This window comes from Lepisosteus oculatus, unplaced genomic scaffold, assembly GCF_040954835.1.
Source record: "Lepisosteus oculatus isolate fLepOcu1 unplaced genomic scaffold, fLepOcu1.hap2 HAP2_SCAFFOLD_62, whole genome shotgun sequence".
In the NCBI taxonomy this organism is placed as follows: domain Eukaryota; kingdom Metazoa; phylum Chordata; class Actinopteri; order Semionotiformes; family Lepisosteidae; genus Lepisosteus; species Lepisosteus oculatus.
The window spans coordinates 628,955-644,998 of NW_027168171.1; the positions used below are offsets into that span (position 1 = coordinate 628,955).

At 55.0% G+C, this 16,044-nt stretch overlaps 6 non-coding genes across 6 annotated transcripts; 3 read left to right on the forward strand and 3 right to left on the reverse strand.

Moving 5' to 3' along the window:
* The first annotated feature begins 1,443 nt into the window (after positions 1-1,443).
* LOC138231889 (U1 spliceosomal RNA) lies at positions 1,444-1,607 on the forward strand. Its single transcript, XR_011186852.1, has one exon. It is a non-coding gene; the product is annotated as a U1 spliceosomal RNA (small nuclear RNA).
* Positions 1,608-2,240: 633 nt separating this feature from the next.
* On the reverse strand, positions 2,241-2,359 carry LOC138231842 (5S ribosomal RNA). Its single transcript, XR_011186812.1, has one exon. It is a non-coding gene; the product is annotated as a 5S ribosomal RNA (ribosomal RNA).
* A 7,758-nt stretch (positions 2,360-10,117) lies between these two features.
* Positions 10,118-10,289, forward strand: LOC138231915 (U1 spliceosomal RNA). Its single transcript, XR_011186877.1, has one exon. It is a non-coding gene; the product is annotated as a U1 spliceosomal RNA (small nuclear RNA).
* Positions 10,290-10,925: 636 nt separating this feature from the next.
* Positions 10,926-11,044, reverse strand: LOC138231980 (5S ribosomal RNA). The gene has a single exon (XR_011186938.1). It is a non-coding gene; the product is annotated as a 5S ribosomal RNA (ribosomal RNA).
* Positions 11,045-12,851: 1,807 nt separating this feature from the next.
* LOC138231896 (U1 spliceosomal RNA) lies at positions 12,852-13,015 on the forward strand. The gene has a single exon (XR_011186859.1). It is a non-coding gene; the product is annotated as a U1 spliceosomal RNA (small nuclear RNA).
* Positions 13,016-13,651: 636 nt separating this feature from the next.
* Positions 13,652-13,770, reverse strand: LOC138231991 (5S ribosomal RNA). The gene has a single exon (XR_011186949.1). It is a non-coding gene; the product is annotated as a 5S ribosomal RNA (ribosomal RNA).
* Between the last annotated feature and the right edge of the window lie 2,274 nt (positions 13,771-16,044).

Here is a 16,044-nt window from a genome sequence, read left to right on the forward strand (position 1 = left end):
GAGCAAGAGGCTCCTTCTCGCTGCCCTTCCGCTGTGTTGCAGGGCCCCGAGAGGGAACCCGGAGCGCGCACTTTGTGGGGGGCGGGGGACCGCGTTCGCGCTCTGCCCCCGGTCTCTTGCGCGAGTACTAAATCTCATGGACAGGGGGGCCTCGTCATTGATTGTTACAGGTGAGACGGGGATTAGGAGGAGACCCCGACTGATGGGTAAAGGGGAGCACTAACACCAGAGGGACACCCCCGGCGTCTCTTTTTGAGAGACGCCCTGGGGTTTCCTAATGGCCAAGGAGGGTCGGGACCTCGGTTTGACGCCTCCCCCGAAGGACAGCGCCTGTTTGTGCAGCAGAGTGTCGCCATCAGGAGGCTGGGGCGTAAGAGAGCCACACAGCCCGCAGGGTGAGCGCTCCCTACTGGTCCCAGTCACACCTCTTGCAGGAGCAGCAGCAACCGGAGCTTTTCCGGGGTGGACTCTCCCATCCGGGTGCCGGCCAGGCTCACACCTGCTGGGCTGCCCCGGGGGTGAGCCCAGTCGAGAGTCGCAGGGCCAGATCTAGTCACCGGGGAGAAACGATACAAGTGAAGGATTGCTCGGCTCTCGGCACTTGAAAAGACCGACAAATGTCTCGTTCCCGCCGGAGCTGAATGTACCCGCATGTGTGGTGTCGTCTTCTTCCCCCGCCCCGCTGTGTTTGCTGTATTGTCTCTGAAGCCGGCCCCCCCGAGACGAGACGGGCTGTTCCTGTGCCCCAATTAACACTTTACAGGTGCCATTCCCCGGCATTGTGGCCATTGTCGGTGCTCACACGCGGTAAGAGAAGGCGGAGGAGAGCGGGGCATGCCCAGGGGTAGACATTCAAGGAGGGGGCAGTGCGAGGTGAGGTGAGGTGCGACACGCTGGAGCCCCGACGCAGCTAATGCGGAGCACTTGTTGGACTGGCATCGAAAGGACGTGTGCGCACGGAGCGAGCCTTCCCTGCGGCGGAGCGCGGGAACTTTCTCCCCCCCTCCCGCTGCAGGAGTTGTGTGCACTGCAGCGGTGCCAAGAGAAAAGCACAGAAGGCAGCAGGCTCTGGAGAGCAGGTAAGAGACGGAGCCTTGTGGGCAGGCGAGCAGGCCCGTTTTTTGGAAATTGCTGAAAAGGTTTGTTCGGTGTGTGGCAGGCGCACGTCGCGAGCTTGCGTGGCGATCTGCCGGTCTGGAGTTATGCAAATGAGGCCGAATTGCATCCCGGGACATGCTGCGAATGCGCAACGGCGACTGCAGATGTGTAGGAAACGGCGCGCTCGTTTTCTCGTTTTTCCCACACTTTTGAGTGTTAGTGTGGCGTGTGAGTGTGCGAAAGAGTGGGCCCAGCAGGAGGCGGTGGCGTGCGGGGCGAGGAGGTGGCCTAGGATGCGCGATTTGTGCTGTGGGTGCGGGCCACTTGCAGGGGCCTGTTTAACTCATACTTACCTGGCAGGGGAGATACCTTGATCAAGAAGGAGGTTCACCCAGGGCGAGGCTCGGCCATTGTACTCCGGCTGTGCTGACCCCTGCGAATTCCCTAAATGTGGGAATCTTGACTGCATAATTTCTGGTAGTGGGGGACTGCGTTCGCGCTCTCCCCTGATGTGCTTGGTCCAAAATCAGATACGGGAGGGTTAGGACACCACGAGCTGCGTGGCTGCGGAAGGATCCCGGTTCGACAGGAGTGGACGCCGCTGCTGGTTCTCGCTGGCTTTTAGTTAGGGGTCCGGAGAAGCATCTCAAGCTAGTTCCACTACTCTTTCCGGACGTTCATTCCCTTTTCAAAGTCAGTCGTTTTGCTGTAGTCTGCGTTCTTTAGGCTGATTATCGAGGTTAGCCTTTATTTGGTCATGGGGGGCCTCGGTACTGTATGCTGAGTCTAAAGACAGTTTCACCCGTTTTCTGATTGCTCGGTTCTGTACCAGTGCAGACATGTCAAACAGTGAATGGCTGTACCTCTATTGTATCCGTGCTCAATGAATGAAATCGGTAACAAATGAATATATGTCTAGTTATACGAAAAACGAGTGGTTTATCGACTCATCTTCATTTGCAGATTTAGAGGCAGCTTCGATATTCGTTTTACAGACGGGGTTTTTTTTTGAATATGGGTCACACATGCCACAGCAACAAAACATCTCTAGAGATGAGGCTATAGATCACCTTTCCATCCTGCAGGTTTTCCTCCCAAAGCCTACGGCACCAACGGCGACCCCTGCTGGCCGGGAGAGCAAAAGCTTACAGCACCTGGTATTCCCAGGCAGTCTCCAATCCAAGTACTAACCAGGCCCGACGCTACTTAGCTTCCGAGATCAGACGAGATCGGGCGTGTTCAGGGTGGTGTGGCCGTAAGCGAAAGCCCCGGCGCCTGACTCGCTACTTGAAGCTGTGTGTGGCGGGGGTTCCGTGCTCCCCGAGCGGGACTGAAGGATCGTTCGTGTGCCACTCTTTGGAAAGGAGCTGCTTTCCAAATCGCATTGCGTGCCTGGATGTTGGCGAATGCGCTCCCTTGTGTTGGCTCGTCCCGCACTGGAGGAGGACAAACAATCTGCACGGAGGAGCACCAGGCAAGTCTTCACCAGACAAAAACCTCCAGTGCACAGCACTCTGGAAACATTTCGGGGCTTTCGCGTGTTTATTTCAGCACTTAAAAAGCACACCGGTCCAACACGTCGGCCGGGCGCGCGGCGCCTCCGCCCTCTTGTGGCCTTGCGGCGTCAGAGCAAGAGGCTCCTTCTCGCTGCCCTTCCGCTGTGTTGCAGGGCCCCGAGAGGGAACCCGGAGCGCGCACTTTGTGGGGGGCGGGGGACCGCGTTCGCGCTCTGCCCCCGGTCTCTTGAGCGAGTACTAAATCTCACGGACAGGGGGGCCTCGTCATTGATTGTTACAGGTGAGACGGGGATTAGGAGGAGACCCCGACTGATGGGTAAAGGGGAGCACTAACACCAGAGGGACACCCCCGGCGTCTCTTTTTGAGAGACGCCCTGGGGTTTCCTAATGGCCAAGGAGGGTCGGGACCTCGGTTTGACGCCTCCCCCGAAGGACGGCGCCTGTTTGTGCAGCAGAGTGTCGCCATCAGGAGGCTGGGGCGTAAGAGAGCCACACAGCCCGCAGGGTGAGCGCTCCCTACTGGTCCCAGTCACACCTCTTGCAGGAGCAGCAGCAACCGGAGCTTTTCCGGGGTGGAATCTCCCATCCGGGTGCCGGCCAGGCTCACACCTGCTTGGCTGCCCCGGGGGTGAAGGATCGTTCGTGTGCAACTCTTTGGAAAGGAGCTGCTTTCCAAATCGCATTGCGTGCCTGGATGTTGGCGAATGCGCTCCCTTGTGTTGGCTCGTCCCGCACTGGAGGAGGACAAACAATCTGCACGGAGGAGCACCAGGCAAGTCTTCACCAGACAAAAACCTCCAGTGCACAGCACTCTGGAAACATTTCGGGGCTTTCGCGTGTTTATTTCAGCACTTAAAAAGCGCACCGGTCCAACACGTCGGCCGGGCGCGCGGCGCCTCCGCCCTCTTGTGGCCTTGCGGCGTCAGAGCAAGAGGCTCCTTCTCGCTGCCCTTCCGCTGTGTTGCAGGGCCCCGAGAGGGAACCCGGAGCGCGCACTTTGTGGGGGGCGGGGGACCGCGTTCGCGCTCTGCCCCCGGTCTCTTGCGCGAGTACTAAATCTCACGGACAGGGGGGCCTCGTCATTGATTGTTACAGGTGAGACGGGGATTAGGAGGAGACCCCGACTGATGGGTAAAGGGGAGCACTAACACCAGAGGGACACCCCCGGCGTCTCTTTTTGAGAGACGCCCTGGGGTTTCCTAATGGCCAAGGAGGGTCGGGACCTCGGTTTGACGCCTCCCCCGAAGGACGGCGCCTGTTTGTGCAGCAGAGTGTCGCCATCAGGAGGCTGGGGCGTAAGAGAGCCACACAGCCCGCAGGGTGAGCGCTCCCTACTGGTCCCAGTCACACCTCTTGCAGGAGCAGCAGCAACCGGAGCTTTTCCGGGGTGGACTCTCCCATCCGGGTGCCGGCCAGGCTCACACCTGCTGGGCTGCCCCGGGGGTGAGCCCAGTCGAGAGTCGCAGGGCCAGATCTAGTCACCGGGGAGAAACGATACAAGTGAAGGATTGCTCGGCTCTCGGCACTTGAAAAGACCGACAAATGTCTCGTTCCCGCCGGAGCTGAATGTACCCGCATGTGTGGTGTCGTCTTCTTCCCCCGCCCCGCTGTGTTTGCTGTATTGTCTCTGAAGCCGGCCCCCCCGAGACGAGACGGGCTGTTCCTGTGCCCCAATTAACACTTTACAGGTGCCATTCCCCGGCATTGTGGCCATTGTCGGTGCTCACACGCGGTAAGATAAGGCGGAGGAGAGCGGGGCATGCCCAGGGGTAGACATTCAAGGAGGGGGCAGTGCGAGGTGAGGTGAGGTGCGACACGCCGGAGCCCCGACGCAGCTAATGCGGAGCACTTGTTGGACTGGCATCCAAAGGACGTGTGCGCACGGAGCGAGCCTTCCCTGCGGCGGAGCGCGGGAACTTTCTCCCCCCCTCCCGCTGCAGGAGTTGTGTGCACTGCAGCGGTGCCAAGAGAAAAGCACAGAAGGCAGCAGGCTCTGGAGAGCAGGTAAGAGACGGAGCCTTGTGGGCAGGCGAGCAGGCCCGTTTTTTGGAAATTGCTGAAAAGGTTTGTTCGGTGTGTGGCAGGCGCACGTCGCGAAATTGCGTGGCGATCTGCCGGTCTGGAGTTATGCAAATGAGGCCGAATTGCATCCCGGGACATGCTGCGAATGCGCAACGGCGACTGCAGATGTGTAGGAAACGGCGCGCTCGTTTTCTCGTTTTGCCCACACTTTTGAGTGTTAGTGTGGCGTGTGAGTGTGTGAAAGAGTGGGCCCAGCAGGAGGCGGTGGCGTGCGGGGCGAGGAGGTGGCCTAGGCTGCGCGATTTGTGCTGTGGGTGCGGGCCGCTTGCAGGGGCCTGTTTAACTCATACTTACCTGGCAGGGGAGATACCTTGATCAGCCTGTAGGTGGAGTAGTTGGATTGTTTTTCTTTTGTTGGAAGCAGTGTTCGATTTGCGGTTTTTGAAATGGCAACCTTTGGATCCCGTAAGAATGCTGTACGTTTTGAGCTCTTGGATGACCTCTTCATGGATCGTATGCAGTTCAGCAGAAAAGTGTTACAGAAGGAACTTGGCTTTGAACCTCGGCACTTGGATTTTATCTTCGCTCTCCCAGGTCAGAAAGCATTTGAGGTTGTATTTGCTACCTATCCTCTGTTTGAACAATGCGTGGATGTGTTTGAGGCAAAAAGAGGCAAAGTTCCTGCACTTGAGAAGATCAACTTGCAGCCTCTGACACAGAGAGAGAGGAAAACGGTGCATGTTGTTATGTTCTCGGAACTGGCAAAGACGGAGGACATTCACACCTGGCTTAACCAGTACTGCACCGTCCACCATGGAACTGAGGTTAGAGATGTTGATGGTATAAAAACAGGAGCAAGGAAATTCGAGGTTCGCTTGCTACCGGACAGCGTAAATGGAGGCTTAAGGCACCTGCCCTCTACAATCCGGCTGGGCGCCTGCAATGGCTATGTGTTTTATGTGGGACAACCAAAGGTGTGTCGGCGCTGTGGTGCTGTGGGACACCTGGCATCGTCCTGCACTGTGAAATGCTGCAAGACCTGTGGCAAACAGGGACATTTAGCCTCTGACTGTTCAATGCTGCCAAAGTGCAATTTATGTGGCTCGGAAGGACACGTTTTTAAGAACTGCCCTCACGCCTACGCCAATAAACTCAAAATGAGAAAGGATGAGGCAGTGCTTGTTTCAGCCAAACCGGCCCGAAAATCCAAAGCAAACAACAAATCAAACAAAGAACCCTTGTTGGACAAAGACTCTCAGCCTCCAGCCAGGATCAGTCCTGCTGTGGCTCCGGGGCTGGTGGAAGAGAAATCCACTACGCCCCCACAACCGCAGACTGCACCAGACAAGCACGAGGGTTTGAAAACCCCCGAGAACAGCGAGGACCCCTCCCCCACTCCTGCTCCTCAGAACGAGGGCCAGTGTGGGGCCCCCCGGTGGAGGGGGTCCAGCGAGGATACCCAGGATTCAGCGGAGCTGCTTTTCTCAGACTCTGCAAGTGCTACAGATGCCCTCCTCTCCTCCATCCAGTCCATCACGGAGGATCTGCAGCAGCTGGTGGGTGAGGGGGAAGAGGAGACTGGTGCATCGGCTGCACCCCTTTCCCCTCAGTGCTCCCAGGAGCTGGACTTGAGGAAAAGAAAAAATGACTCTGTTTTCTCCCCGAGCGAGGAGGAAGGAGAGCATGGCGATGGGGACAGCTGGAACCTCTCCACCCCTCCCTCTACCCCCTTCCTTGAAATGGACTCTGTGAACGCTTTTACTGCTGCCACCCTGATGAAGGCTCATTCAGAGGATGGCTGGCAGGAAATTGGTAAGAAGAAAAAGAAAAAGAAAAAGGTAACAGGTGAGACCGAAGAGAAATGTGTTTTGTAAAGACTGGTTCCACTTTCTTATGTAATATGGCTCTTAACATAATTTCTCTTAACACAAGAGGTATCAATGACAGAGTTAAATGCCAGTCTGTCTTTGATTACCTCCAGCAGAGAGAGGGAGATGTGTTGATGTTGCAGGAGTGTGCTTTAGCCTATCAAGAGAGGTATAAAAGTTTTGAAGATAGGTGGGATAAAGGGCCTTCTGTTTGGTCAGGGGACAATAACAACAGAGCCTCTGGCGTGGCCATTCTTTTCAAAGGATGGGCATTCAAATTGAAAAGTATTCAGAGGGTCATAGATGGCAGGTTGCTGTGTGTGGATGTGGAATGGGGGACCGTTAACCTGCGGCTAATCAATGTGTATTGCCCTACTGACGTAGGAGGAAGGGTGGAGCTACTCAAGGCACTCTCCCCCCTATTGTTATGCAGCACAGACGTGATAGTGGGAGGGGATTTTAATTGTATCTTAGAGCACACAGACAGGCAGTCTAGCTCGCCGATAAAATTGGATTCCAGCTCACTGGCCCTGCAAAACTTAGTTCAAGACTTTAAACTCTCAGACACATATAGATGTATATATCCCACAACAGCAGGATATACATGGTCAGGGAGGAATAGCAGCTCCAGAATTGACTATTGCTTTGTCTCAGAGAGAGTGAAAGTTGTTGGGGTCACTCTTCAGCCTGTCTTCTTCTCAGATCATCAGGCTTTAGGGTGTAGAGTGGAACTCCAGGGCGGGACTGTCTTTGGCCCAGGCCTCTGGAAACTCAACACAAAGCTGCTAGAGAACGAGGGGGTAGTATCCCGCTACAAGGAGAAACTATCACAGTGGCTGTCCTTGCAGTGTCTGTACGGGTCAGTAGGAGAGTGGTGGGAGGAGGTGAAGGTGAGGACAAAGGCCTTTTTCATGGCTGAGGGAAGGAAGGCTGCTGCCAGACGGAGAGGAGTGCTAGCCAGGAAACAGAGGCAGCTGCAGCGTCTCTACACGATGCTGCACAGTGGCTTCGATGTGCTCGAGGATATCGCCCTTTTAAAAAAGGACATCCGGAGCATAGCCGAAGAAAGTAGTCGAGGAGTGCTGTTAAGAAGCAGAGTGCAGTTCTTGGAAGAAAATGAGAAGTGTACTCGCTTCTTTTTCAGGAAAGTGGTAGGCTCCAAGACTGTCATGGAAAGTGTAGTTGATGAGGAGGGACGAGAGAGAACAGAGCCGAGTGCTATCCTCTCCTGCACCGAGGCCTTCTACTCAAGACTGTACAGCTCTACAGAGGTAAAGGATGAAGATATTCATTTTTTTACCTCAAAGCTAGAAAACATTTTGAGTGAAGAAGATAGGGAAGTACTTGAGAGGGATTTGACAGTAGAAGAGCTGAGACAGGCTATGGAGAGCTTACAGAAGGGGAAAACTCCGGGTGCTGACGGGCTCCCTAAAGAATTTTATTGCACCTTTTGGGATCTGCTTCAGGATCCGCTACTGCTCCTATTCGAGGAAAGCTACAAGACAGAATTGCTGCCTGACTCCTTAAGAGAAGGCACTATCTCTCTCTTGTTTAAGAAAGGAGCAAAAAATGACATAAAGAACTGGAGACCCCTCAGCCTGTTAGGCGTGGACACTAAGATCCTGTCCAAAGCCCTTTTCCTGCGCCTACAAAATGTAGTGGCCTCACTGGTAGGGAAAGAACAGACTTGTGGGATAGCAGGACGCCTGATGAGCGACAACCTGGCCTTGTTGAGGGATGTCTGTCTGTACTCTGAGGATCGCTCCCTCCCTCTGTGCATTTTAGGTGTAGACCTAGAAAAGGCCTTTGACCGCCTAAACCGGCAGTACTTAACATCGGTACTTGAGCACATGAAGTTTGGCCCCATCATGAGAAAGTGGATTAACCTGCTGTACACAGGTAGCAACAGCAGAGTCATGGTTAATGGCAATAGATCACGCACCTTTGAAGTCTGTTCAGGGGTGAGGCAGGGCTGCCCATTATCCCCCTTGTTATTCGTTTTGGCTATGGAGCCCTTAGCCTGTGCCTTGCGCCAGGATCAGGCCATTAATGGGATACCAGTGCCTGGAAGTGGGGGAGGAGAGGTAAAGACGTCTCTATACATGGATGACGTCACCCTGCTCCTCTCTGACAATGCCTCAATTAGCAGAGCTCTGCAGTGCTGTGATCGGTTCTCTTTGGCTTCCTCTGCAAAAATTAACACATCTAAGAGTGAGATTTTTTATCAGAACTGGAGGGAGCCAAAAGAAGGACATGATCTCAGGCTGCAAGAGAAGAGAATTAAGGTCCTGGGGGTGTATTTTGGAGAAGAGATGGGAACAGTAAATTGGCAGAACAAATTGCCAATCTTAAACAAAAAACTGATGCAATGGAAGGACCGAGACCTCACCATGACAGGGAAGGTGCTGGTCATCAAAGCCGAGCTCTTGCCTGTCTTGAATTTTCTGGCTTCTACCTTCCCAATCCCACACCGTGTTGCGGCGGTGCTGAGGAGATTGATGTTTCAATTTCTATGGGGTGGGAAGCAGGAAAGACTCAGAAGGGAAATAATGTACAGGCCGCTACCCTCAGGGGGGAAGTCTGTCCCAGATATTGCTACGAAGCTGCTGTGCATTTTCCTGGCCTCTGTGCTGAGAGGCTTTGCAACAGCACCTGCAGCGCGTACCTGGACTTATTTTTCCAGGCTCTGGGTAGGTAGGGAGGTGTTCAGAGTGTGGGGTGTCAGACCCAAGCTGGACGTCCCACTCTCTGACACATGCCCTGCAATTTATGGGACAGTTAAAAGTTTTCTAAGATCTCACCCAATTGGCCATATTCCCCTCCGAGATGTCAGCGTCCAAAAACTGGAAGATTTCGTAGCACCCCAGAACAATAGGCAGACCCCTGTGGGCATTTTAACATCAGCCCAAACAAGGAAGGTGTGGAAACACACATCCTCTAAATTTCTGTGCAACATTCACAGAGATTTAGCCTGGAGTGTCGTCCACCAGTGCTTACCGGTACGAACTTTCTTGTACCGTAGGGGCATCACCCCCAGCCCTCGCTGCGTTAGGGTGGGCTGCGGCGAGGAGGAGACTGTGACCCATCTCCTGTGGTCCTGCTTTTTTGCTAAGGCCTTCTGGGCACAGTTTGAAGATTGGTTGCAGGCTCTCTCGCCCCAATTTACCCTGACCGCTGCTTTCATCATATACGGCATCTCTCCTGTCAAACTTCCTCCTGACGTGTTTGACAGGATCTGGGCCGTGGTGAACAGTGGGAAAGACGCCCTGTGGAGAGTGAGGAACATGGGGCTGTTCAAAGGCATCGAGGTCCCAGTCAAGGCAGCAGGTAGCCTGGCCCTGTTCATCACCCGAGAGAACTATTACCTCAGAGATCTGTGGAGAGAAGGGAGGGAGGAAGCAGAAAATCTGTGGGAAATAGAGGGAATTGGACAGTATCTCAAGAAACTGTGAAAAACATTATCATGTTTAAATAAAGAATGTGATTTGCACCAGAAAAAAAGAAAATTGTTGCTATGTAACTGTTACCGTGTCAAAATGTAATGAGATGTGATCATATATACTGTTTTAAGTATGTATATTAATGTAAAGCTTTCTGATTTGTGATTTCCTGTAATTTTTTGTGAAAAGAAAATAAAGTTCTTAAAAATCGAAAAAATCGGTTCACCCAGGGCGAGGCTCGGCCATTGCACTCCGGCTGTGCTGACCCCTGCGAATTCCCCAAATGTGGGAATCTCGACTGCATAATTTCTGGTAGTGGGGGACTGCGTTCGCGCTCTCCCCTGATGTGCTTGGTCCAAAATCAGATACGGGAGGGTTAGGACACCACGAGCTGCGTGGCTGCGGAAGGATCCCGGTTCGACAGGAGTGGATGCCGCTGCTGGTTCTCGCTGGCTTTTAGTTAGGGGTCCGGAGAAGCATCTCAAGCTAGTTCCACTACTCCTTCCGGACGTTCATTCCCTTTTCAAAGTCAGTCGTTTTGCTGTAGTCTGCGTTCTTTAGGCTGATTATCGAGGTTAGCCTTTATTTGGTCATGGGGGGCCTCGGTACTGTATGCTGAGTCTAAAGACAGTTTCACCCGTTTTCTGATTGCTCGGTTCTGTACCAGTGCAGACATGTCAAACAGTGAATGGCTGTACCTCTACTGTATCCGTGCTCAATGAATGAAATCGGTAACAAATGAATATATGTCTAGTTATACGAAAAACGAGTGGTTTATCGACTCATCTTCATTTGCAGATTTAGAGGCAGCTTCGATATTCGTTTTACAGACGGGTTTTTTTTTTTGAATATGGGTCACACACATGCCACAGCAACAAAACATCTCTAGAGATGAGGCTAAAGATCACCTTTCTATCCTGCAGGTTTTCCTCCCAAAGCCTACGGCACCAACGGCGACCCCTGCTGGCCGGGAGAGCAAAAGCTTACAGCACCTGGTATTCCCAGGCAGTCTCCCATCCAAGTACTAACCAGGCCCGACGCTGCTTAGCTTCCGAGATCAGACGAGATCGGGCGTGTTCAGGGTGGTGTGGCCGTAAGCGAAAGCCCCGGCGCCTGACTCGCTACTTGAAGCTGTGTGTGGCGGGGGTTCCGTGCCCCCCGAGCGGGACTGAAGGATCGTTCGTGTGCAACTCTTTGGAAAGGAGCTGCTTTCCAAATCGCATTGCGTGCCTGGATGTTGGCGAATGCGCTCCCTTGTGTTGACTCGTCCCGCACTGGAGGAGGACAAACAATCTGCACGGAGGAGCACCAGGCAAGTCTTCACCAGACAAAAACCTCCAGTGCACAGCACTCTGGAAACATTTCGGGGCTTTCGCGTGTTTATTTCAGCACGTAAAGCGCACCGGTCCAACACGTCGGCCGGGCGCGCGGCGCCTCCGCCCTCTTGTGGCCTTGCGGCGTCAGAGCAAGAGGCTCCTTCTCGCTGCCCTTCCGCTGTGTTGCAGGGCCCCGAGAGGGAACCCGGAGCGCGCACTTTGTGGGGGGCGGGGGACCGCGTTCGCGCTCTGCCCCCGGTCTCTTGCGCGAGTACTAAATCTCACGGACAGGGGGGCCTCGTCATTGATTGTTACAGGTGAGACGGGGATTAGGAGGAGACCCCGACTGATGTGTAAAGGGGAGCACTAACACCAGAGGGACACCCCCGGCGTCTCTTTTTGAGAGACGCCCTGGGGTTTCCTAATGGCCAAGGAGGGTCGGGACCTCGGTTTGACGCCTCCCCCGAAGGACGGCGCCTGTTTGTGCAGCAGAGTGTCGCCATCAGGAGGCTGGGGCGTAAGAGAGCCACACAGCCCGCAGGGTGAGCGCTCCCTACTGGTCCCAGTCACACCTCTTGCAGGAGCAGCAGCAACCGGAGCTTTTCCGGGGTGGAATCTCCCATCCGGGTGCCGGCCAGGCTCACACCTGCTGGGCTGCCCCGGGGGTGAGCCCAGTCGAGAGTCGCAGGGCCAGATCTAGTCACCGGGGAGAAACGATACAAGTGAAGGATTGCTCGGCTCTCGGCACTTGAAAAGGCCGACAAATGTCTCGTTCCCGCCGGAGCTGAATGTACCCGCATGTGTGGTGTCGTCTTCTTCCCCCGCCCCGCTGTGTTTGCTGTATTGTCTCTGAAGCCGGCCCCCCCGAGACGAGATGGGCTGTTCCTGTGCCCCAATTAACACTTTACAGGTGCCATTCCCCGGCATTGTGGCCATTGTCGGTGCTCACACGCGATAAGATAAGGCGGAGGAGAGCGGGGCATGCCCAGCGGCAGACATTCAAGGAGGGGGCAGTGCGAGGTGAGGTGAGGTGCGACACGCCGGAGCCCCGACGCAGCTAATGCGGAGCACTTGTTGGACTGGCATCGAAAGGACGTGTGCGCACGGAGCGAGCCTTCCCTGCGGCGGAACGCGGGAACTTTCTCCCCCCCTCCCGCTGCAGGAGTTGTGTGCACTGCAGCGGTGCCGAGAGAAAAGCACAGAAGGCAGCAGGCTCTGGAGAGCAGGTAAGAGACGGAGCCTTGTGGGCAGGCGAGCAGGCCCGTTTTTTGGAAATTGCTGAAAAGGTTTGTTCGGTGTGTGGCAGGCGCACGTCGCGAGCTTGCGTGGCGATCTGCCGGTCTGGAGTTATGCAAATGAGGCCGAATTGCATCCCGGGACATGCTGCGAATGCGCAACGGCGACTGCAGATGTGTAGGAAACGGCGCGCTCGTTTTCTCGTTTTGCCCACACTTTTGAGTGTTAGTGTGGCGTGTGAGTGTGTGAAAGAGTGGGCCCAGCAGGAGGCGGTGGCGTGCGGGGCGAGGAGGTGGCCTAGGCTGCGCGATTTGTGCTGTGGGTGCGGGCCGCTTGCAGGGGCCTGTTTAACTCATACTTACCTGGCAGGGGAGATACTTTGATCAAGAAGGAGGTTCACCCAGGGCGAGGCTTGGCCATTGCACTCCGGCTGTGCTGACCCCTGCGAATTCCCCAAATGTGGGAATCTCGACTGCATAATTTCTAGAAGTTGGGGACTGCGTTCGCGCTCTCCCCTGATGTGCTTGGTCCAAAATCAGATACGGGAGGGTTAGGACACCACGAGCTGCGTGGCTGCGGAAGGATCCCGGTTCGACAGGGGTGGACGCCGCTGCTGGTTCTCGCTGGCTTTTAGTTAGGGGTCCGGAGAAGCATCTCAAGCTAGTTCCACTACTCCTTCCGGACGTTCATTCCCTTTTCAAAGTCAATCGTTTTGCTGTAGTCTGCGTTCTTTAGGCTGATTATCGAGGTTAGCCTTTATTTGGTCATGGGGGGCCTCGGTACTGTATGCTGAGTCTAAAGACAGTTTCACCCGTTTTCTGATTGCTCGGTTCTGTACCAGTGCAGACATGTCAAACAGTGAATGGCTGTACCTCTATTGTATCCGTGCTCAATGAATGAAATCGGTAACAAATGAATATATGTCTAGTTATACGAAAAACGAGTGGTTTATCGACTCATCTTCATTTGCAGATTTAGAGGCAGCTTCGATATTCGTTTTACAGACGGGTTTTTTTTTTTGAATATGGGTCACACACATGCCACAGCAACAAAACATCTCTAGAGATGAGGCTATAGATCACCTTTCCATCCTGCAGGTTTTCCTCCCAAAGCCTACGGCACCAACGGCGACCCCTGCTGGCCGGGAGAGCAAAAGCTTACAGCACCTGGTATTCCCAGGCAGTCTCCCATCCAAGTACTAACCAGGCCCGACGCTGCTTAGCTTCCGAGATCAGACGAGATCGGGCGTGTTCAGGGTGGTGTGGCCGTAAGCGAAAGCCCCGGCGCCTGACTCGCTACTTGAAGCTGTGTGTGGCGGGGCTTCCGTGCCCCCCGAGCGGGACTGAAGGATCGTTCGTGTGCAACTCTTTGGAAAGGAGCTGCTTTCCAAATCGCATTGCGTGCCTGGATGTTGGCGAATGCGCTCCCTTGTGTTGGCTCGTCCCGCACTGGAGGAGGACAAACAATCTGCACGGAGGAGCACCAGGCAAGTCTTCACCAGACAAAAACCTCCAGTGCACAGCACTCTGGAAACATTTCGGGGCTTTCGCGTGTTTATTTCAGCACGTAAAGCGCACCGGTCCAACACGTCGGCCGGGCGCGCGGCGCCTCCGCCCTCTTGTGGCCTTGCGGCGTCAGAGCAAGAGGCTCCTTCTCGCTGCCCTTCCGCTGTGTTGCAGGGCCCCGAGAGGGAACCCGGAGCGCGCACTTTGTGGGGGGCGGGGGACCGCGTTCGCGCTCTGCCCCCGGTCTCTTGCGCGAGTACTAAATCTCACGGACAGGGGGGCCTCGTCATTGATTGTTACAGGTGAGACGGGGATTAGGAGGAGACCCCGACTGATGGGTAAAGGGGAGCACTAACACCAGAGGGACACCCCCGGCGTCTCTTTTTGAGAGACGCCCTGGGGTTTCCTAATGGCCAAGGAGGGTCGGGACCTCGGTTTGACCTCTGTTTGTGCAGCAGAGTGTCGCCATCAGGAGGCTGGGGCGTAAGAGAGCCACACAGCCCGCAGGGTGAGCGCTCCCTACTGGTCCCAGTCACACCTCTTGCAGGAGCAGCAGCAACCGGAGCTTTTCCGGGGTGGAATCTCCTATCCGGGTGCCGGACATGCTCACACCTGCTGGGCTGCCCCGGGGGTGAGCCCAGTCGAGAGTCGCAGGGCCAGATCTAATCACCGGGGAGAAACGATACAAGTGAAGGATTGCTCGGCTCTCGGCACTTGAAAAGACCGACAAATGTCTCGTTCCCGCCGGAGCTGAATGTACCCGCATGTGTGGTGTCGTCTTCTTCCCCCGCCCCGCTGTGTTTGCTGTATTGTCTCTGAAGCCGGCCCCCCCGAGACGAGATGGGCTGTTCCTGTGCCCCAATTAACACTTTACAGGTGCCATTCCCCGGCATTGTGGCCATTGTCGGTGCTCACACGCGATAAGATAAGGCGGAGGAGAGCGGGGCATGCCCAGCGGCAGACATTCAAGGAGGGGGTAGGGCGAGGTGAGGTGAGGTGCGACACGCCGGAGCCCCGACGCAGCTAATGCGGAGCACTTGTTGGACTGGCATCGAAAGGACGTGTGCGCACGGAGCGAGCCTTCCCTGCGGCGGAGCGCGGGAACTTTCTCCCCCCCTCCCGCTGCAGGAGTTGTGTGCACTGCAGCGGTGCCGAGAGAAAAGCACAGAAGGCAGCAGGCTCTGGAGAGCAGGTAAGAGACGGAGCCTTGTGGGCAGGCGAGCAGGCCCGTTTTTTGGAAATTGCTGAAAAGGTTTGTTCGGTGTGTGGCAGGCGCACGTCGCGAGCTTGCGTGGCGATCTGCCGGTCTGGAGTTATGCAAATGAGGCCGAATTGCATCCCGGGACATGCTCCGAATGCGCAACGGCGACTGCAGATGTGTAGGAAACGGCGCGCTCGTTTTCTCGTTTTGCCCACACTTTTGAGTGTTAGTGTGGCGTGTGAGTGTGTGAAAGAGTGGGCCCAGCAGGAGGCGGTGGCGTGCGGGGCGAGGAGGTGGCCTAGGCTGCGCGATTTGTGCTGTGGGTGCGGGCCGCTTGCAGGGGCCTGTTTAACTCATACTTACCTGGCAGGGGAGATACCTTGATCAGCCTGTAGGTGGAGTAGTTGGATTGTTTTTCTTTTGTTGGAAGCAGTGTTCGATTTGCGGTTTTTGAAATGGCAACCTTTGGATCCCGTAAGAATGCTGTACGTTTTGAGCTCTTGGATGACCTCTTCATGGATCGTATGCAGTTCAGCAGAAAAGTGTTACAGAAGGAACTTGGCTTTGAACCTCGGCACTTGGATTTCATCTTCGCTCTCCCAGGTCAGAAAGCATTTGAGGTTGTATTTGCTACCTATCCTCTGTTTGAACAATGCGTGGATGTGTTTGAGGCAAAAAGAGGCAAAGTTCCTGCACTTGAGAAGATCAACTTGCAGCCTCTGACACAGAGAGAGAGGAAAACGGTGCATGTTGTTATGTTCTCGGAACTGGCAAAGACGGAGGACATTCACACCTGGCTTAACCAGTACTGCACCGTCCACCATGGAACTGAGGTTAGAGA